At 39.5% G+C, this 23,128-nt stretch overlaps 1 long non-coding RNA gene across 1 annotated transcript in view; it reads left to right on the forward strand.

Annotated features, from left to right (window-relative positions):
- The first annotated feature begins 2,886 nt into the window (after nt 1-2,886).
- Nucleotides 2,887-23,128, forward strand: part of LOC126295093 (uncharacterized) — a 32,710-nt gene continuing 12,468 nt past the window's right edge. The window contains exons 1-4 of the long non-coding RNA XR_007552380.1: nt 2,887-2,937; nt 10,805-10,894; nt 10,976-11,137; nt 21,970-22,062. This is a non-coding gene — a long non-coding RNA (uncharacterized LOC126295093). The remainder of the gene's footprint in view (nt 2,938-10,804; nt 10,895-10,975; nt 11,138-21,969; nt 22,063-23,128) is intronic.

Here is a 23,128-nt window from a genome sequence, read left to right on the forward strand (position 1 = left end):
GGATTAGAGCTATTTGCCATTTTTATGCATGTTTGCCAGTTTCCAGATCTTCTTGGAGAACAACTGTTAAAATGTCATAATATTTGATTTTGATAATTTCAGTGTTTCTGCTGTTATTGAGTATTCAGAACATACTTTGTTTTAATATGTTTAAGGATTTCTTGAATCTACTTCTGTTGATATGGAATTTTCAACCTTTTCTGTGTTGTTGAAAGTTCTAATTCAGGTACAACAACTGAACAGTTCAAAAGTTAATCAACTAGATTTGCTAAGATCACAGAAATGGCCTGAATTTTTGCATAAAGTGTCATGCTCTCCTTTTCTGTACTTAAATGATCCATCTTGCAATGAATTACATTTTTTCATGCATCAGTAATGAATCAAAGTGCTGTTACTGTCTGGGTGATGAGGTTAAGATACAGTGTAGTTCTGTCTTTGATTGTTATTTCAAAAGATGTGTTATTCTGTACCTCAAATGCACTAAGTTGCAGTAAGTGATAACTTTTGAGTGATACATAATGACTGTGTGCATACAAGCTAGACATACACTATCTGGTCAGAGGTACCACATCACTTCTATGTAACGTGGAATTGACCACTAGATATCACAAGAGGCAGAACAATGAGTATAAAAGGAGGCCAGGAGTATCTCATTGTCTTAGAGAAGGATTAACACTCAGGAGAGCTTAATGTCACAACTACTTAATGTCACTACTGATTGGTTGTCACTTGAGTAACAAATCCATCAGCAATATTTCAACCCTTCTAAGGCTCTGCACAAGTCAGCTGTTGGTGATGTGATTGTGAAATGTAAATGAAAAGGAACAATCACAGTAAACCGATCCAGGTAGACCTCATGTTGAGATGGATAGGGACAATTGACTATCGCGGGGGGGGGGGGGGGGGGGGGGGGGGGTAAATGTAAAAAATTACAAGAAGTCTGTGAAGGGAATCACTTGGGGATTTCAAATTGTTAGCAATGGAGCTATCACAGTGACTGTTTGTATGGAGCTCAAAAGAAATGGTATGCCATGGTTGAACAGCTCCTCACAAGCATCAAATTTCTATGGTCAGTGTTAAGCGACACCTGAGGTGGTGTAATGGCCAAAATCACTGGACACTGGATGATTGGGAATAAGTGATTTGGAATGATGAATCCCACAATACCCTGTGGCAGTTTGATGGAAAGGTTTGGGTTTGGTATTTGGTGAATTCCGGAGAACCTTAGGCACCATCCTGTGTAGTCCCAACAGTGAAGTACGAAGGCAGCGGTGTTACATTATGGAGGTATTTCTTGTGGTTTGGGTATGGTTACCTTATTGTGCTTACAAAATGCTAATTGTGGATGGTTATAAACACATTTTACTGCATCGTATACCACGTACAGTAGAGGAACAGTTTGCAGATAATGATTCCCCCTCCTCTCCCTCTCTCTCCCTCTCTTTTTAAATCCATCTTTTATTCTACATGTTTGAAAGTTTTACAGTGTGTAGATACATCCTTTAGGAACAATATTTTCATTTCTCCACATAATTTCCATCCCTCTTGACTGCCTTACGCTGTTTTGGAACCAGCACCTGTATACCCGCACAGTAAAATTATGGACCAACCTGTTGGAGCCACTGTTTGGCAATGTGCACAAGGCAGCCATCATCTTCAAACCTTGTTCCATGAAGAGAGTCTTTCAGTTTCCCAAAGAGATGATAGTCACATGGAGCCAAGTCAGGACTGTAAGGCAGGTGTTTCAGTGTTGTCCGTCCAAGTTTTGTGATCATGGAGTGTGTGCAGTACGAGGCCTGCTGTTGCGAGGACAATCCTCAATATTGCCCTGCCCGCTTTCATCACATAACCTGCTTGCCCACCGACTAACTGTGATCAACAGCAGAATCTCCATACACCTTTTTCAACCTCTTGTGGATGTTTCCCACTGTCTCGTTTTCACAGCACAGGAATTCTATGACAGCATGTTGCTTCTGACAAACGTCTACTGTGGCAGCCATCTTGCAGACATGCTGTGAGGTCGCCACTCATGGGAACAGGTTGGACTAAGTTTGAAAACAAGTGGGAAGGATGTATCTACACACTGTAAAACTTTCACGCATGCAGAATGATAACTGTATTTTTACAAAATAGTGTACATATGTTCTGGAGTGACCCTCATAGAATGAGGAGAGATGGTTTTGTTCACTCTGGGAAAAATACTTGGGCAAACATGACAATGTCTAACAGCACATCCCATGTTAAATGTTGCAATAAAAACAGATGCAGAAAGCTAAATTTCATTGCTGACACCAATGTAATCTCTGGTCCTAGTGGGCACCACTAAACTTGTTATATTTGTACAATCCTGTTATTTCTTTGACAGTCATTTGCTTTCTTGATGAAGGTAATGATGATTATTGTCTAAAGCTTTGATGTTGAGAGAATTACAATGATAAGAACAGTTTGTGCAACAAATCTCATTGCAGAAATACATACTGTTTGCCACTTTTATAGGCCCCACATATAGTGTGAGGTCCTGCAGATATGTTTTCAATTATATTTTGTGAAATAACAAAAGTGGAGTACCTTTTGACTGGAAAAATTACTATTCATTAATGCAAGATCCATGCTTTTGTGACATTTAACAAGCAGAAAATGTGGTAAACTTTGTTTGGATAAAATACTGCTGCTAAACTAGGTCAGTGATTTGCAAAATATGAGAAATTTTAAAAATAACTTTCATGTAGTGGTGCATTAATTGTTGGTTTTGTAATCGATATCTATACACAGTTAATTTTATACTTTTTACAATATGTATGCAATCATTTTGTTGTTTATCTTCTTTATCTTTATAGGAGTGTTATTGTCCAGACTGAACCAATAATAAAATGAATGGATTCCCATACTGTGGCCAGTATTTATGCAAATTGAAAAATTTCATTGATGAAGAATGTGGTATGTCCTGCCATATTTTTATTACACTGTTACAGAGAAAATAGTTTATTTTCTCAATATTCGGTACAAACTGAATCTGTTTGAATCATTCCAAGGGAAACATTTTCTACTATTTAGAATGTGAATGGCTTATAAATGCAGGTGGTACAATATATCTCAATCTATTTGTATAAAAGGCAACATCATTACTGACTGACTCCTCATTGCCCCAAACCGCTAAGGACAATTATCTGAAATTTGAAAAAAGTATGGATCTTTTACAGTAGGAATTGTTTAAGAAGGGATTTTTCTATATACCAACCGAAAAAGGGGTGAAATGGGGGATGAAGAGTCTTCTTTTTGAAATGTCATTATAAGTTAGTTTTGAAGCTAGGCCTACAAAAATTGGTATTTCGTTTCATGGTCAGAAACAAAGAAATATGTTTCGTCATTTTTGGAAAATTAACCCTGTGGGATTGAAATAGTAGGTGAAAGTTTTTTTTTGAAAGTGTATCATTATTAAGGAACTATTGAAGTATTTTTTAAGCTAGATCTATGAACATTGGCATTTTGACTTCTCGGGTACAAATAAAAGAAATATTTGTTTCAGTGTTTTTGGAAATTGAACCTCTATGGGGTGAAAAAGCAGATGATATTTTTTATAGACATATTTTATTATGAAAGAATTTTCAAAGCTAAATCTGTGAATATCTAAATTTGGCTTCTTAGTTGGAAATTTAAAAAAAAAGTGTTTTGCTGTATTTGGAAATTCAAGCCCTATAAGGTGAAACAGGGGATGAAAGTTTTTATGGAAATATTTCACTGTGCAAGTGTTTTTGAAGCTAAATGTAGGAAAATTTTTATTAAGTTTCTCTGTTAGAAATAAAGGATATGCAAATCACTGTGTTTGGAAATTCAGCCCCTAACGCGGTGAAATTCCGGGGGAAGGGGGGGGGGGGGGGGAATTTATGAAAATATTTCATTGCAATAGTATTGTTAAAGGTGAATCTTTGAAATTTGGTGTTTGGTTTTTTGGTTAGAGATTAAAAATACATGTTTCACGTTTTTGGAAATTAAGCCCATAAGGGGGTGAAATAAGGTCAGACAGATTCACTTATTTACCATTGTCTACCCAAACTGCTAAGGACAGAAACTTGAAGTTTGGAGAGGGTGTGGATTTTACACTGTAGGCACCATTTAAGAAAGGATTGTTTGGAATTCCACTTTTAAGGGGGTGAAACTGGGGATAAAAGGCTTTATGAAAATATGTTGCTGTGAAGGTAATTTTGAAGTTAGAACTGCGAAAAGTGGTAATTGGTTTCTTTCAGGAACTAAAAATATGAGTTTCAGCATTTTTGTAAATTCAACAACTAAGGGGGTATAATAGTGGGTGAAAAGTTTTTGAAAATTACGTAATTACTAAAGAACTGCTAAAGGATTTTTAAGACCTTATCTATAACAATTGGTATTTGACATCTCAGTTACAAATAATAATAATAGTAATAATAATATATAGGTTTCAGTGTTTCTGGAAATTCAGCGTCTAAGAGATTACAATAGGGTCAAAAGTTTTTAAGAAAATATTTCATAACATTAAAAAATTATTAATGCTAAATTTACCAAAATTGTTATTTCATTTTTTAGTTAGATATAAAGAAATATTTGTTGGGGAATGAAAGTTGCTATAGAAATATCTCCTCAAGAATGCCAAAGGCATGATTAATGAAAACTTTGGACTCTAGCTACCAGAATTGTTTTTTTGGCAGAAGTACATTCAGAAAGGGCCATGCTTATGAGGCCTTAATTAGTGTGAAAAGTGTAAAGGCTTTTGCAATTTGTGAACAACGTAAGAGTTTGATCTCTGCAGGCCATACAGTCTACATGAGTGAAGCAGTGGGCACTAAGCTAGTTAATATCATATAGCACAGCATTATTGTGCACTGACAAAATGAAAGGAATGTGGTAGAGGTGTTGTACCATATTTATACTGAGTATTTATTCTTCTCTGAATTTGGTGATGTCATGGGATTTCTGGACTGTGAGGGTGACCTTGAAAATAGTTCGACATATACAGCATTTTATCTTGCCTGTGGGCATCCTTTGTTTCCATGGAAAAATTGGAACCGTGGAGTCATTATGAGATTACACCAAATCATTTTTTTCACAAACTAGTTTTTATTATACCCTTTTTGTTGTATAGTCTATAATTTAATTCAAAATATTGTCAAAATTTAATATTAACATCACTTCAGGGAGAAGAAGGTTTCAACAAATTTCAAATCCAGAATGAGTGGTGTATATCTGACACACATTAATGGAAAAGTAAATGTTGAAAATTTAGGTTTTGGTGTTTTTAGTTGTTTCTACACCAGGAGGAGAAGGCAGGCTGGGACTGGGGAAAGGAACAGGAAAGAAATGATGTACAGATGCAGGAGTTAATACAAAGTTTCACAATTTTTGACAGAACAACAATTGGAGGATGTACATTTCATTAAACTGAACAAGGGAGAGTCCAAGTTGCGATATCAGCACTTATGAGGACAGATTGCTACTCATTGTTTTATCTTTATGGCAAGTATCACTCTTATCCTTTTGATTAAATTGAGTGTTACATTTGTAAAATTGAATTACCATCTGCTATGGATGTGGTGATGTGAGTGTGATGATCTTGCTTTGTTGCCATGCTACTATATACCAAGTCCAACATGTATTGTATAATGCACTGTTCTATAAAGGATATTACGGGTGCCAAGTTTTGTGTTGCATTTATTTTTGTAGAAAACTTTTGTCATGAATGAACAATCTTTCTGTAGATGTTCCCTGACGAACTAAATAACCAGTAGATTTCTGTTGTTGGTGATGTGTGATATTGCTTGTAATCCTGTTTAGTCATAGCACAAGTTGATAGTGTAGCACCACAGTCCATGGGGGCATGGGGTTTAAACAAATAGTAGTAATGTTTGCATTTATGATGTTTGTGTTGGCCTACATATGTGGAAAGGAATGAAATGTAATAATAAATCTGAGCAGTATTTCTACAGTCACTCTCTTAACTTTTGGCAGCCATGTAATGTGAATTTTAAGTTCATTGACAACAACAAGGAATTTCTTGTAATGGTGATAAATGGGTATTTGCTCACAAAATCAATGAAGCATGTTTTAAATCTTGAAATGGTCACCACCAGAGTGCAAGTAATTTACTAGTATATGGAAAATATATGGAGAGAAAAGTTTGCTTTATAATTGCAGTGAAAGCCATTTGTCCTTTACTTTTTTGTGAAAGTTAAGCAGGATTTCATGAATTGCTATTCATGAAATCCTACTTAGAATATCAATGACTGGTACTGCAACAGTAACAGCAATATTTCATTTTTCTTTCTGCAGTTTTTCCACCTACTAGCAATTTGCTTGCATTATGTTTGTGACTATTTCAAGATTTAAAACACACATATTAATCTTATAAGCAAATACCTATTGATGACCATTATCAGAAATTTCTTACTGTAGCCACTGAACTAAAAATTCACATTGCAGTGGCTGCCAAAAGTTAATAGAGTGTTTGCAGAAACATGGCTTGGGTTTATTATTGCGTCTCATTTCTTTTTTTATGTGTAGGCCAACTCTTAACATTGTAAATGCAAACATTACAACTGTTTGTTTATACTGTCCACGCACCTGGACTGTGATGCCACACTATCAACTTGTACTATGACTTAACAGGATTACAAGCAGTAATATACATTGGCAACAATAGAAATATATTGGCTATGTAGTGAGTTAGGAAACATCTGCACGAAAATTATTTCATCCACGACACAAGTTTTCTAAGAGAATGATTGCAACACAAAAGTTGCCGGCTCTCATATACATTACACAACACTACATTATACAATACATGCTGGACTCAGTATATAGTAGTATGCCAACAAAGCATCCACAGTAAATGGTAATTCACTTTTACAAATTAAACACTGATTTTAATGAAAGGTGTAAGAGTGTTACTCACCATATAGATGACACATTGAGTAGCAATGTATCCTTTTCATGGTTGTTGGTATTCTCACCTGGACTCAACATTGTTCAATTTAATGAGAATCACACCCTCCAATGTTCTTTTCTGTGAAAAATGTGAATTTCTTCTACTAAGCAGTCCTGAAAGATTTGAAATACAAAAAATTCTGGATAAATTGGAATTTTTAATGTGTGACAAAGAAAGAGCACCACCCTTATTTCTCAAAATGAAGAGCACCAATGGATGCACCTAACAGTTAGAAACAATCCAGGAACTTGTGTCACTTTCACTTGATGAAGCGTTTAAGTTGTCAAATTATCACCATTAAATGTACATGTTTCATTGTGTGTAGAGTTCTGACATTGCCCCCCAGTCCTACAGGGCTGAGGTGGCAGAACTCCACACCATGATCTAATTCACAAATGTCAGTTTGTTACCAATTCTCATCACGGTTCCTATGCTATTTCTATGGATAATGGCACAATCATTTGGTTGGCTCATGAAAAGGAGGTGCTTCAGTGCACACTACAACCTGAAAACCCATCTTTGAGTGAAGTGTTAAATATTGTTCAATCTTTCAAGGTACAAGCATTGTAACTTAAATGGTGGCAACTATTTATTCACAACTGATACAAAAGAGTTACACGTTAGCATCTGTTACTGTCCTTCAAACAGTCACCAACATTGTGTAGAACCTGTTGCCAGGGATGTGGAAGGCATAGTATACCATTAGCAGAGCGTGTTCTGCTGATGGTGTGAATGGAGTGGTCTATTGCCTGTCATACTCTGGAACAGTTCTGAAGCGAATGCCACAAAGTGGTTCCTTCATCTTTGGAATCAAATAAAAGTAACAAGTTTTGTGTTGGCTCCCAAGGTCCTCAGCGGTACGTTTGGGGCAGCCACCACAAATTGTATAAAGAGTGACTAGTGACCAGGATGTAGCTATGTCTGTTGGCCGAAAAATAATGAATGACAAGAATTGTGCCAGCTAGAATGAGGAGATAACTTATCTTTATTTCCGACGAAACGTGCACCAGCGATACAAGTCTGAGTAATATCCAAGAGTAATCCATGTACTGAGCCTAGTCGAATACAACAGCAAATATTGCACTGCAATGGCTCCGCTATAAACTCCACAAAAGGCTAGCAATAGACAATCGACACTAGACTGTCCGTCTCGGGGCCAGTGCTCCTCCTTATATGCCAAAGGCACAGGGCGCTGTGGACCCGAGCTCAGCCATGACGTGACCTCTTCCGCCGGTGGTAACGCCATGAGACACCGATGGCTGAGACAGGAAATGTGGCCAGTGATGTCACAGTCAGGGTGCACGTGTGTGAATTGGTTGGTTGGTTGGTTGGTTGTTTGCGTCCGTGGATACAACAAGGACTTAAGTCCAGGAAGTTTGGTGGATCGTACAGTACTTCCCAGTCCCATTGACCGAACAGAGCAGCCACAGCTTTTGCCGCATGTGCCCATACATTGTCTCGCAAATGATGGGTGGATTGCCTAGAAAGTGTTGCCGCTTCTTTCACAAAGCTAGTCACAGGAGATGCTTCAAAAACGAACAGTAGTGCTGTGCATTGATGGTCTGTCATGGAATAACATAATGCATTATGCTAACGCCATCACAGTTGTGCACAAGAATCACCATAACTTTCACCATACTGAGCTCTGATGCACTTTCGACTTTCGCTGTGACCTATAATGATACGATTCATGGGATTGTTGTTTCAGTTTTAGCTCTTACGATGTGGCCCATATCTCATCCATTGTTATGATATGGTGTAAAAAAGCCCCTCCTTCACACTCATAGTGCTCCAAGTGCATCTGAGCTGTGTGTTAATGCATCCATTTCTGCATTTCCATCAAGTCATGTTGAACTCATCATGCTGCAATTTTTCACATGCAAAGGCGTTCCTTGAGGATGCAAAGCACAGTCGTATGTGCTAATCCAGTTTCATGGGCGAGCTCATGAATCATATGGCACCAATCACTGTCCACTAACATTGCAACAGCATGCACTTCTTCTTCAGACATGCTAGGACAACCTGCTCGATGCATGTTTGCCACAGTTTGTCGACCTGCATTGAAGGCATTTACCCAATGTGACACTGTTCTGTATGGCAATGCCGATTCCCCACATGCCTCTTGAGAACCTTGATGACACTGTCGTACTGTACAACCTCGAGCACATTCAATCTTGATCCAACTCTATTGCTCCTGTTTCAAAAATGTAGTGGCACCGTTACATTAGACTGCTCACTCAGAAGTGACTGTGTTTCTCTTGATTGTGCGCATGCCGGTGACGTGGTACAGGTGAGTCCGTTTGGTTGAAGGTAAGGTAGGTATGTCAACAACGTGTGCTATCAGTGACAACAGTAGATTTCATTGCATAGTGATTCCACAGCAGTGTTGCCACTGTTTAAATTCCAACCTACGTATCTTGTGCTGCTAGTTATCAGATTGAGACTCAGTGTGACATCGCTGTGGTGACTCCTGTTCCTGGTTGTTAGGTGCTGGTCAGTTCTGAGGGAGGATGATGTGAAATCTGTACAAATGCAGCCTCCATGCCACACTGGACAGTGACATGCCAAACAACCACCACAGCAATGGCAGCACCTCATTCTCCTATCTCGCACTTTTTTTTGTGCAACATGGTAAGACCATTTTCCTTAAGCACTTGCTGACTTGGCAACAAGAGAAGGAAAAAAGGGCATCTAGTGTCTGTGTATGATTCCTAGCCCCCTCCTGTGGAGTTGAAGGTGGACGTTAATTGTGTCTCCAGTGTGGTCTCCAGTTACTTAACATTTGGCAACCTTAAACGAGCAGTACATTCCACTTTTGGGCTATTTATGGCTCCCACTATGTATTGTCTGTGATTTGTTCCTTGATTTTTTGTAGTGGATGCTGGTACTGCACATTTGTTTGGTCTAGATGCTTTCAGTACTTTTGATTTTTCCATTTCACATAAGGTGTACCTTGTTCCCGAACATTTTCCATACTTGCAGTTAGACTCTCTGTGTTCTGAATTCTTGTCTCTCCTCACAAGAACCTTTGTTATCAGTGGACACTGTCCTGGGAGTGTGTGTTCACGCTTTTGAAATCTACATTACATTTGGAATCTCTGTTTCGAGAACCAACTGAAAGATGGTGCCAAAGACCATACAATTGACGTCGGAATTGTGATGATAATTGGTAACAACCTGACATTTGTGACCTAGACCATGGCATGAAGTTGAGGTGCAGTGGCAGAACACTATATGCGCTATGATGACATTTTGGCTATGGACACCTCCATTACAGACTTCTTACACTTCAAGGTGAGGATGGTTCTGAGTGTCCGATAGCTAATTTTCGGTAAATATTCAACTTCTCTCAGCAGTGCAACTCCTGAGTTGAGAAGGAAGCACTTGCACTCTATGCACTCAAAAAGTTTCATAATGTGTTGTATGGGTCTAAGTTTTGAGGATGGTTCTGAGTTTCCGATAGCTAATTTTCGGTAAATATTCAACTTCTCTCAGCAGTGCAACTCCTGAGTTGAGGAGGAAGCACTTGCACTCTATGCACTCAAAAAGTTTCATAATGTGTTGTATGGGTCTAAGTTCTTCCTCTTCACTGACAACAAGCCCTCGATTTCATTGTTTAACCCTTCTGCTTTGTTGCCCAACAAAGCAGCACATTGCATCCAGATGGGGTCTCGTTTCTGAGACACTAAGAGTATGAAATTCATTTTTGGCCTACTGTGCAACAAACTGACACCGATGCGCTGTTTTGCCTTCCACAGGGTCTAGATCCTATTTTTTACTAGGATGAACTCCTTTGTTTTCACTTTGATGTTGAGGTGCAATGTACAGTGAAAGGATTTCCTATTACAGGCTCCTGGATTGCAACTGTTGGCGCTGCTGATATGGTCTTGCATCAAGTTGTTCACCTCATTCAGCACAGCCGACCGGACAGGCCTCTGGGTATGACTTTTGATTCTTTACGTAACTATTTTGCCTTATGTCACAACCTTTCAGTGTTTGATGATTGTGTCTTATTTACAGATGAGTTGTTGTCTACGGTTGTGATTCTGGCTGCCTTACAGCAGAATGTGCTTCAGCTCCTACATCGAGGACATTGAGGTTTCTAGGGTACCAGGTTATTGTGTTTTGACCGGAAATCTATGCTGACATTGTACATCTTGATGCTACACAATAGACAGCGCTGTGAGTGACACTCTGTTTGTTGTCTGTGCTGCAGAGTGTGTGAGAATGTGTTCATATTGATTTCATGAGACCCATCCCAAATTTTTCCAGGTTTTGGTTGTCCATGCTTTTTATAAATTTCCATATGTTATTCACTGCCCTCAGACATCAGCCGCAGCTATGATTCAGGCTGTCTCGGAAGTGCTTGACAGGTGATAGTCCGCAGTGTGGTGTAATGGTGAGATGGGATGTCTTGTCCACACATTTCAATGTACAAATGAAAAAGTACCTCATGGTGGCCTCCTACATAGACAAGACCTTGAGATGCTCCTCAAGTTCCTACAGGGATTGGATTCCAACTGAGATGGTCCTAGGTTGCCAGGAATGCACCCTATTGCATCTGCTCATGCCACTCAGCCAAAGCCTGAAGGCACAGCTCTCTCTGTGCCATACTACTGGCTCCACGGACTGGGCTTTGGTGTTTGGCCACAGACCAAAAAGGATTCTGGCCACAGTCCACAGCTGCCGAGGCCACTACCACTATATTGTGCACACCAGTGGCAGGCTGACAGTGTGGCACCACTACCAGTACTGCTTAACAGTACCTGCTGCCTCTGCCATCAGCACCTGTCCTAGCCTCATAGAGCATCCCTGGTGTAGGTGTGAACCCACCCTCCATGTGGAGGTTGCTACCTCCTGCTTTTTCTCCAGGGTCCAGCTGCCCTGACGCCTGCTGCCAGGCCTTTCTGCAGTGCTTTACTGCCATTGGTGCCAGCAGGGCCAGTGCCTTCAGGCCCTTTGACACTGGTGCCTCCAAATGAGATGCCAGCACCTTCACCGTATGCACAGTTCCATCGTGTCGAGAACTGGACATTGAGATGCTACCGATACCTGTGTTACTGTTGCTCTCTTGTGGGACTTCACAGGAGAGTAGATGCCACATGTGACTGCAACCGTACCATTTCGGCACCTGTACTCACTGATTCCAGCCCTGAATCTCCTTCCATGCCACACTCATCATTTATGGTGTCTGTCACAGAGGCCGTGGATATTTTGAGAGTTGCCCTCATGTCCACATCATTGAAATGCTCTCTCCCCATGGAGGAGGACTGCTAGAACTCTGGATATGGTACTTCGGTACAAGCTGTGGCACCAGGCCCCTGGCATGCTATACTTTGAATATTCCATCAGTGGCATCTGCGTGGACTGGCCACCAGAGGCCGTCTGCTGTGGGCCGTGTGACTTGCGCACATGCCGTGGCATCTGCTGCATCATATACTGGAGCCTTTCTCTTTATAAGCAAATTGTGTTCATACTTGCCATCAGCAGCTGATTATATCAGTATGTTGCTTGTTTATATGTTTGTGCCTATGTTATAAGCTGTTATTCACTTCTAGGCAGAAGGATAATGAACTTTGGTTAATGATGTTGTTTGTCTCTTCCAGTATGATACAAGAATATTAGTAGTAGTAGTAGTAGTAGTAGTAGTAGTAGTAGTAGTGGTAGTAGCAGCAGCAGCGGGGTATGGAATGTCTGTTACACTTTGAGGAAGGCTGTTGCATGGTGCTACTTGTATTGGATATTTGGATGCAAGTCATAATACTGATAAGCAGGTCTGTGTTACTATATCACCAGTTTAAATGTACACCTGTTCTTACACCTGGAAAGACCAGTCTAAAAGTAGTTTCTTTCATGGCATTTTGTGTGTGTCTAAGGTGATCACTGCAAGCAAGTGCCATCGAAAACCCAGTCAGCTGCAATTTTATCTCCAATTTTATAGGCTACTGGTTTCAGCAATATGACATGATTGCCCGGCCCCTCTGTACCAGATATTGGGTGGGATTTGCCAATGACAAACATGTATGTGACACCTGAAAAATAACCAGTCTTCACACCAGTTCATGCACACGTGACATTAGCATATGATTATGTGTCAAACACAAATTGTTTGTGTAATTCTGATGAAGATTGGCTTTCTGTGGTTTCTCCAACCTATGCAACACATTCTTAGGTTTATGGATAAAACTGAAACACAAAGCTCATTTAATGAAATCAAATCACAGATTTCACTTTACAAATGTGTAGATTCTCTGTGTGTCTCTCGTTTCTCCTCCCCTCCACCCTCTCTATCCTCCTGACTCACAAAAGATGTAAACTGGGACTCAACAATAACATTTGAATTAATAGCTCTGTTGATGGTGGGAACCAGTACTTCATGATAGGACTCTCTGAATATCATAAGAAGAAACCTGATGTAAACATTACATTATATATACTTCCACACGTGCTAGAATCTCGTGGGATTGCATTTCACAGGCAGTGGAAGCCAAGCTGTCTCGAGTACAGTAAAGTACAATAAGAAGTATATGCTTTATGCTCATTCATTCATTGTCATGTCCAGTCAGCATTTCCAAAAAACCACAGCTGTGATAGCTTTGTTATTTCCTTCCTAAATATCTTGTACTGTGCACAGGTTGCCCAGGAGGAGGCTCGGATCTTCTTCAGCAGTGCAGTTGCAGGAGGTGTCTGCGCTCACTGGAAGGGTTCCCCATTTCTTCAGGTTGGTCTTGCATCAGGGTATGCCCACTCTTAGTTGGTTGAGCGACCTCCATATAGGATATTGTAGGTTTGTACCAGGAGCTAGTTCTTCTTTTGGTGATACCTCTACAGGCAATGAACTCTTCCATGTTGCAAGATGAATCACCTCTGGTGCTTCCTCCAGTGGCACAGTCCTAGGAATGAAACTCTTGCAAGATTTAAAGCATGATCTTGCTGCCTGATGACCATACATAGGATGTCGGTGGTCATTTCCTGCTGTATTCTCTCATTGTCTGCAGAAGCGGCCCTCCAGGTGTTGGGTGGGGCTATTCCAACAATCGGATACAATTTAAGCACTGTTGTTGGCTTCAAAATTTTTAGGTGTGTCCATTGATGAGAGGTTAAACTGGAAGCAACACATTGATGGTCTGCTGAAACGTCTGAGTTCAGCTACGTATGCTATTAGGGTTATTGCAAATTTTGGTGATAAGAATCTCAGTAAATTAGCTTACTATGCCTACTTTCATTCACTGCTTTCGTATGGCATCATATTTGGGGTAATTCATCGTTGAGTAGAAAAGTATTCATTGCACAAAAACGTGTAATCAGAATAATTGCTGGAGCCCACCCACGGTCATCCTGCAGACATCTATTTAAGGTTCTAGGGATCCTCACAGTACCTCACAGTATATATATTCCCTTATGAAATTTGTTGATAATAATCCAACCCAATTCAAAAGTAATAGCAGTGTGCATACCTATAACACCAGGAGAAAGGATGATCTTCACTATGCAAGGTTAAATCTGACTTTGGCACAGAAAGGGGTAAATTATGCTGCCACAAAAGTCTTTGGGCACCTACCAAACAGCATCAAAAGCCTGACAGATAGCCAACTAACATTTAAAAATAAATTAAAAGAATTTCTAGATGACAACTCCTTCTACTCATTGGCTGAATTTTTAGGTATAAACTAAGTAAAAAAAAAAAAAACTTAATCATTAGTGTCATGCAATATTTTGTGTAATGTAATTTCTTGTACAGACATCTTTTATTAACCTGACATGTTCCACATCATTATGAAGTGTCGTATTCATGATCTATGGAACAAGTATTAATCTAATCTAATCTAAATCCAATCAAGCATCCTGAGATGATCCTTGCAGTATCATTGACTGCAATATCAACTTGTTGAGCATGAGCTGAAGCCTTCCACACAGGAGCAGCATACTCGACAGCTGATACACAGAGCACAAGTGCAGAAGCCCTTAGGAGGTGTAGACAGGTTGGCTCACCGGCTGCTGCCAATCAGCTTCTTAAGTATCACATTTCGAGCAAAAACTTCTTGTTCCACATTTAGTCACTGCTGCCTGTACATTAGAGCCCTTTCCAGCGTGACAGCTAGATAGACTGGTGTTGGGCAATTTTTCAGCTGCTCCTCATCATGTGATGTTCACCTTTTGCTGCGCCTGGCTGTTTCATAAGTGGAAGACGCTCACTTGAGTTTTACTGGGATTGGGCTTCAGGTGGTTGTCATCATAATACTTGGAGAGTTCATCCATTGCTAGAGACAGTTTTGCCTCTACGTATTTAAAGGTTATCCACTGAACAGCGACTGCTGTTTTATAGGCATAGATGAAGAGCCTAGTACTTGCTGGTAGTGGCTGAGCATTTGTGTAAATATTGTACAGTGCTGGAGCACGCACACTGCCTTGGGGGAGACCGTTCTTCTGGTTTCACCATCTACTCTTCTTACGCTGTAATGAAACTTGGAATATTCTGTTCTGGAGGAATTTGCTAATAAGGGATGTTAGTTGGTAGTCAAGATTTGACTACTGCATGATTTGCCAGCATGAAAGCCTGCTTGTTGTGAGATAGACTTCAATTTGAGGGTGGCACTGATTTGGTTAAGTACCACCCATTTTATTATCTTGAAGGTGTGTTTTATGCTGTATCACTTGCACACTGACTCAACAATAATACAGGACAACAGTTTTACCAGCACATTATACTTGGACAGCACTGGCCAGTTAGCTGGCCCAAGTAACCAGTAGTGATGTGAACATTGGCAGTTATGATGTAAAAACAGATGAGCAGACAAAAAATATGACTTTGAATGTCATTTAATTTTTGAATAGAATGAAATAGTACGCAGCAAAACTCTGACAGTATGCTTCTTACAAGACAATACAGAAAACATAACATAATGTTGACAGTAGCTAACATAGTGATGTACAACTTAAACACAGGGCAATTTTTCTGCACCAGCTATGTGTAACGTAAAAGTGTATTGCAGGGATTTCACCGTATAGTTAAAATAGTGTACAGTTTAGGAACTGTTATTAGCTATGTTGATAACAAGGCATTCAACAAGAGAAACCATGAAGCCATTCAAGCATCACTTTTTCCTCCATATTTTTGTGCATGCTTTTCTGCATCCTACCAGCATTCAGCATTGACATATGACAAAGCTTCATACATTTATTCCAGTAGATCTGGGAGATTAAATTTCATGTTATTTCTCACAAAATAACCTTAAACTCAATTCTGCTTAGATTGTAGTAGTATGGTGGCAGCTATAAAAATGCAGCAGTTGTTTGATATGCACAGTGTCATGAAAACTATTGTTTTCCATATTTCTAACAAAGCTTATCACTCTGGCTTGTTGAGGTCACATGTGTAATGTAAAATGGTGGATTTAGTCCCAATAAAGAGAATTTGACTTCTCATTTTTGTCCCAAAAATTTATTTTTAGTGTGTTCTTAATTTAAACACTCTTTAATAGCTAGTTTTATGCAAAATATCGATAATTACAGTTTTATATTTGCAAAGAAAACTGGAATATGTGTAGTTAGAAACAAGAAGAAAAGAAGGGAAATGATGATTAGATGAGTGTTAAATAGCATACATTTGATGAATTTTATATTTAAATGATCTAGGAGAATTCTATATTGAAATAATCTATGTAATCAAATTGAATTGGGGGGGGGGGGGGGGCAGTGAAAAGAGAAAGACTAGAGCAAGCTTCAAACCAGTGATCAATACAACATCCAGCCACAATTCTATAAGGCTAGCGATTCAGCCATGCAGATCATTCACAAATTTGCCTTAACTTCTGTAAATAAAATCCCTCAGAAAACTTCAAAGCCAATTTCCTCTCTGAACTTCTGAAAAGTGTTAAGAATAACCAGTTTTTGGCCATTTTTAAAGGTGTTCTGTTTGTCTAGTTTAGTATGGAGCAGGAAATTGCATGAGTAATTTTCACTATATATACAAACATCAAAAAAAGTTTTGCATCACCCCGGTTGCCAGAACTCCTGAAGATAGACGTTGACTGTGGATATTGTACCACAGACACAGTTCCTTCACTATTCAGAGATGTCACTAAATCTGCTCAAAGATGTAAACAACTGTGCATGAGCAGCACCTATTAGATGGAGGGGGTCCGACAGCCCACCAGTTCCAATCATTCCACCAGGAATGAGGTACATGACTCATGTTGTTTGTAGTTCAGCCATACCTAGGCAGTCAATAACACGGTTCGATCACATCGAAATTGTTACTGTGTGCCAACAATGGTTCTCAACAAGGGAATTGTCCAGGCATCTTGGAATGATGTTGATCGAACATGGAGAAGATACAGAGATAATTGTCAATGACATGCCTCGCTCAGGCCACCCAAGGGCTACTTCTGCAGTGGATGACCGCTACCTACGGTTTATGGCTTGGAGAAACCCTGACAGCAACACCACCATGTTGAATAATGCCTTTCTTGCACCCACAGGATGTCATGTTATGACTCAAACTGTGCACCATAGGCTGCATGATGCGCAACTTCAGTCTCAACGTCCATGGCAAGGTCCATTTTTGCAACTATGACACCATTCATCGTGGTACAGCATGCCGAATGGACCGCTCAGGATTGTCATTACGTTCTTTTCACCATTGAGTGTTGCATATGCTTTCAGCGAGACAACTGTTTGAGACATGTTTTGAGGAAATCTGATCAGGTTGAATGCCTTAGACATACTGTCCAGCAAGCTCAGCAAGGTGGAGGTCCCTGAATTTTTGGGGCGGCATTATGTGTGGCCGACATACTCCGCTAGTGGTCATGGAAGATGCCATAATGACTGTATGATATGTGAATGCCATCCTCCGACTCATAATGCAACCATATTAGCAGCTTATTGGCAAGGAATTCATCTTCATGGATGACAATTTATGCCCCTATCATGCACATCTTGTGAATGACTTCTTTCAGGATAATGACACTGCTCAACTAGAGTGGTCAGTATGTTCTTCAGACATGAACCCTATTGAACAAGACGTGGGATTTATGGACAACATGACCCACCAACTACTCTGAGGGATCTATGCCAAATTGCTGTTGAGGAGATGGACAATCTGGACCAACAGTGCCTTGATGAACTTGTGGATAGTATGCAATGATGAATACAGGCATGCATCAATGCAAGAGGACATGCTACTGGGTGTTAGAGGTACCAATGTGTATAGCAGTCAGGACCACCACCTCTGAAGGTCTCGCTGTATGATGATACAACAAGCAACGTGTGGTTTTCATGAGCAATAAAAGGGCAGAAGTGATGTTTATGTTAATCTCTATTCCAATTTTCTGTGCTGGTTCCATAACTCTCAGAACCAAGGTGATGCAAAACTTTTTTTGAAGTGTGTATTAACAGCACGATAATTAGAGTACAACTAGTGTGGTATACAATTTTTGCAATAAAAACTACACAGCTGAGTTGTATTTAAGAAATATGAGGGTGGCTTGCAAATTTCTCGGAATCATTACAAGAGGTCACCGCTAGCCCAACGAGTTGTTTACATGATATTCATTGTACTGTTGCATGTACACACATGCCACATCAGTGTTTTTGGAAGAGAGCTGTGGCAGTGATGTGGCTTTGTTGTTGTTCCTACGCAGTGATTTGTGAAGATAGAAAAAAATCATGATTTAAGTAGTGATTAAGTATTTCATAAAGAAAGGTATGAAAGGAAACAACATTCATGCTGATTTCCAAAATACGTGGTGGGGGGCAGGAAGGTGGGTGGGGGGCAAATGAATTTAAATTTTGTCAGGAGAGCTTAGATGATGATCTCCGTAGTGGTCATCTGAGATGTGTTACTACTCCAGAAATCATTCCAAAAGTGCACAGTATGGTCCTCGAGGATCGCCGATTGAAAGTATGTGAAATTGCTCATGCTTGGCAAATGTCATCTGAAAGGGTGTATCACATTTTAACTGAATAATTAGAAATGAAAAAATTATCTGCAAGAGGGGTGCCGCGACTCTGGATGCTGGATCAAAAATGCATGAGAATGGACATATTGGAAGAATGTTTGGCCTGTTTTAGCATAAATAAAAAAGATTTCTTGCACCAGTTTGTGACTACAGATGAAACTCTGGTGCACTACTTAACCCCAGAAACAAAACAGCAGTCAAAGCAGTGAAAACATGTTGATTCTCTACCACCAAAGAAAGCAAAGACTATCGCTTCACCGGGAAGGGGAATTCTGTTTGTAGATTATCTATCCACTGGGCAAACAATTACTAGAGAATACTATGCTGACCTCCTGGGCAAATTGCAATAAAAGTTTTGCAAGAAAGGCTAGGTTTAGTAAGGGAAAGTCATCTTACATCAAGACAATGTGTGCCCACGCACGTGCCGTTGCCAGGGCAAAATCACATGAACTGAGGTATGAATTGTTGCCACACCTGCTTTATTCACCTGATATTGCTTCATCAGACTTCCAACTCTACCAAAAAGTGAAAATTTTTCTTGGAGCACAAAGTTTCACTTCAAATGGAGAAATGATAGCCAGAGTTGACGTCTATTTTGCAGGCCTGAGGAAACTCATTTTCGAGAGGGGATCAAGGCACTGGAACATTGTTGGACCAGGTGCATTATTCTACAAGGAGAGTACATTGAAAAATAAAAATAGTTTTGGTGATATAAGTACTTTTTTCTTTTCCGTTCCAAGAACTTTTCAAGCCATCCTTGTATGTTGATGGCTGTTAATACAATAGAAGATCTTGAAGTTTCATTTACAGTAACCTAGCAATACGATATCTAATACATAAGTAGGGCCTTCTTCCAAGAGAGTAAGAACACCAGTGTACATGTTCTATGGCTGCATACTAATCATTACGTTTGTATTTGTTTGCATCAAGTTTGTTTGTATGATGAACAAAGTGAGCACAAAGTAAATATGTACGCTGTGGTCCATGTTTTCTTTGCCTTCTCCTATTTATCTTGATAATTGAGCAAACACTGTAGATACATAATCTATTTGTGTGAATGTGTCAATCCGATTATTCCTGTTTCAGCATTTGGCAAAGGAAAAGAAATTGAAATAGTCTGCTGTGTATACTTTTCTAGAATAGAGTATACAGTAGTAAGTCACCACTATCAGTGCAGTATCAGCTAAAGAGTTTCAGAAAAGTACTTTTGTCTTGTATTTTCTAATCCTGCACAAAAGGGGAATTTCTCATACAATGACCATTGAAAATTCAAGCCGAACATTTATGCCAGAGCCTCAAATGTAGGCACTAAGCATAGCCCCCAACCCAACATTCTTTTCATAACAGCTAGAAATAATTATGTATACATTAAACAGTGTGCTATGGAGTTTATAAAATGGGAATGTATAGAGATAGCTCTGTTCTCAAGAACCTATCAGAATAGAAAGTTGATGGCTTGTAGGGTCATACCTTTTGCAAATCTCTGGAAGATTTACTTAAGGTATTATTGAAAATGAAGCAGGTATGTATTTCTCTGGTAACAACATCAACGACTTAACATTCAGTTAATTTTGTCTGTCATTAGTACTGACTTGAGCAGTTACAGAAACTTAAGGGGCCACTCTGAAGATTATAACAATGGGGAGGTCATTATTCAGTGGATTGAAAGAAACTACTTACAACTGATTGACAGTGTCAAACTCCCTGTGTCATTTAAAAAAGCGAGATGTTGAAGGGATTACAACTTTGAGCATAAAGTATGAGGCACATCTATATCAAACAACCAAAACAGGGAAAATATTTTTCAAGTAATGTACATGTTCATCTGCAAATGTCAGATTTTCACGCAGGTATAAAATCCAAACAGCAAACCAGAAGATGTTCCAGAGCATAATAGATAAAATAGTACTGAAATAACACCAGCAACAAAGTTCTAAGACAGTCCATTCCAAGAGGCTGTAGGTACAATTAGCTCAAGGGTTTATCAAGAGAAATGGAACACAAGCTATAAAGATGTGTATAACTATTTAAAGCTAACCCCTTTGTGCATACAGGTAGTACTAGCTAACTGTTAATCAACTCAGTACAGATTGCCAAAACAGCAAGTTGTATTAAAAGGCAATGGAAGAACTGTAAATGGGAAGAGCAGTTGAATCTTTGAGATGTCTCCACTGCAACACTTAATACTCTACAGGAGATTGTTCCTACCACTGCCAGCCAAATAGCCAGGCTCTCCTGGAAAACAGCAAACCTAGACTGAAATCCTCCAAATTATACTTCAAAATATATAGGAACAATGAAGAAGAAGAAGAAATACCAATACTTGGAACTCCTTCAGTACAGGAGAGGCAAACAGGGCACTTAACAGGAGCAAACTGAAGAAGGCTCAAAGACTTATATGATATTCTAGTACAACAAATTAAGTGTTTTGGAGCTAAAATATAACAATGGGTGCCAGAAATTGTTGTAAATTGCTGCATTTTCAACCAACACATTAACATCTAGAAACAGACAAGGGTAACAGCAATCTTAAAACAACGATAGCCAGTTAATAATCCTGGAAGCTCCTGACTCACCCGCACCCCCCCCCCCCCCTCCCTCCCAGGCAGCCCCACTCACTCCTCTGCCTCACATCTGTAAAATCTATGAGAGAATTCTCCAGGCACAAAAGTACCATGTAACCCTTGAAATTGTGATGAAATCCAACCAACCAACTAACATGAATATTCCTGCCCTGACTGCCCCAAGCCTCAAGAGCCCCTTGTTAGCAACTTTTAATCAAACTGATGGTACCTAGCTCTGAACTAAACTAGTCTAACTGGTAAGCTCTTTTTGTGATATTCTTATTTGCCTTTTTTCTGTTTGCTTTAAGCTTTTCATGCAGAAGTGTTGTTTCCCACAACTTATACTGTTTTTAATTTGTAATAATCCGATATGTTTGATTTCAGTAATAGAAATTGTCAGAATTTTTGCCACTAGTCCATTAATCAGGTTTTTTATATAAAAATATCTGAAAAACATTCATTGACATTTTCAATTTGGCTTCTGTTCCAGATTTACCGCACTTAATTAAAAACAGATATGCTTGTGGATTCCCTAAGGACTGGGAACTGTTAAGAATAAAGTGGATCATGTTTTTAAAAGCAGGTATGTTAAACCTCTTTGTGAATCAAGTACTAACCTGTGCTTGAAAGAAATTTGACCTCTTTTTGTACTTATTTAATGAAGAAAGGGAGGTGCTATCTCCAGTAAAGACAGATAACATGTAAACACTTACCATAGCAAAGAAACATGCTTCTTCTGTTTCTACCATATTTTACAAATGCAATGTACAGTTAAAAAGGCTCTGACAGTGGGAGGAGGTTTGGGGGGGGGGGGGGGGGTGGAGGAGAAGACTTTGTAGTTTTATTTTCTTTTCTCTTTGAAAACTAGTTGTATCTTGTAACTAATATAGTCACTTATTCAAACTGAAATTTTATCCTGTGTTAGTCTAGGATTCTTTTTGTTTCTTTGTTGTGCTGTATCATGGATGAGTATGAAAATGAAGGAAGATGGTGAAATCTGGTACACATTGCCTATTCCTCTCAAATAACACCAAGGAGACTACTATATTTTGTATTTTGGGGGTGGTTGGATGGGTGAGGGAGATATCAACATAAGGTATATCAACGGGCCTCACAATGTTAATCTATTAATTGTAAAATGTAAATATGTTTAAACAGTTCATTTATATACATAAAATTAGGGATTAATGACGTACATCCAACCCAAGATACTTCAAACCTCATTGAAAGTAGTGTTCCATGACACACCCAAACTCCTCAGCATTATAGTCCATTCCTGTACCACTCTCAATCCCAATCACATCCCTGTGGGAGGACCAGGTGCAAGAGCTGCCCAGTCCCTCACCCAGCACTTCCTATTGTAGTCCTGTCACAGGCTTATTGTATCCCTTCAGAGGCTGCCTAGCTGTGACAGCAGCCACCGTCATATACCAGCTCTGCCGCGATTGTTGCAGAGATTTTTATATTGTTGTAGTTGCCAACCAGCTGTCTGCCAGGATGAATGGCCACCGCCGAATTGTGGCCGAGAGCAAAGTGACGCAACACGCAGCTGAACATAACGTGCTTGTGTTTCATGGCTGCTTCTCAACCCAAGCTATCTGGATCCTCCCCTCCACCACCAGCTTTTCTGAAGAGCAGAGATGGGAGTA

Source organism: Schistocerca gregaria, chromosome 11 (genome assembly GCF_023897955.1).
Source record: "Schistocerca gregaria isolate iqSchGreg1 chromosome 11, iqSchGreg1.2, whole genome shotgun sequence".
Taxonomy (NCBI): domain Eukaryota; kingdom Metazoa; phylum Arthropoda; class Insecta; order Orthoptera; family Acrididae; genus Schistocerca; species Schistocerca gregaria.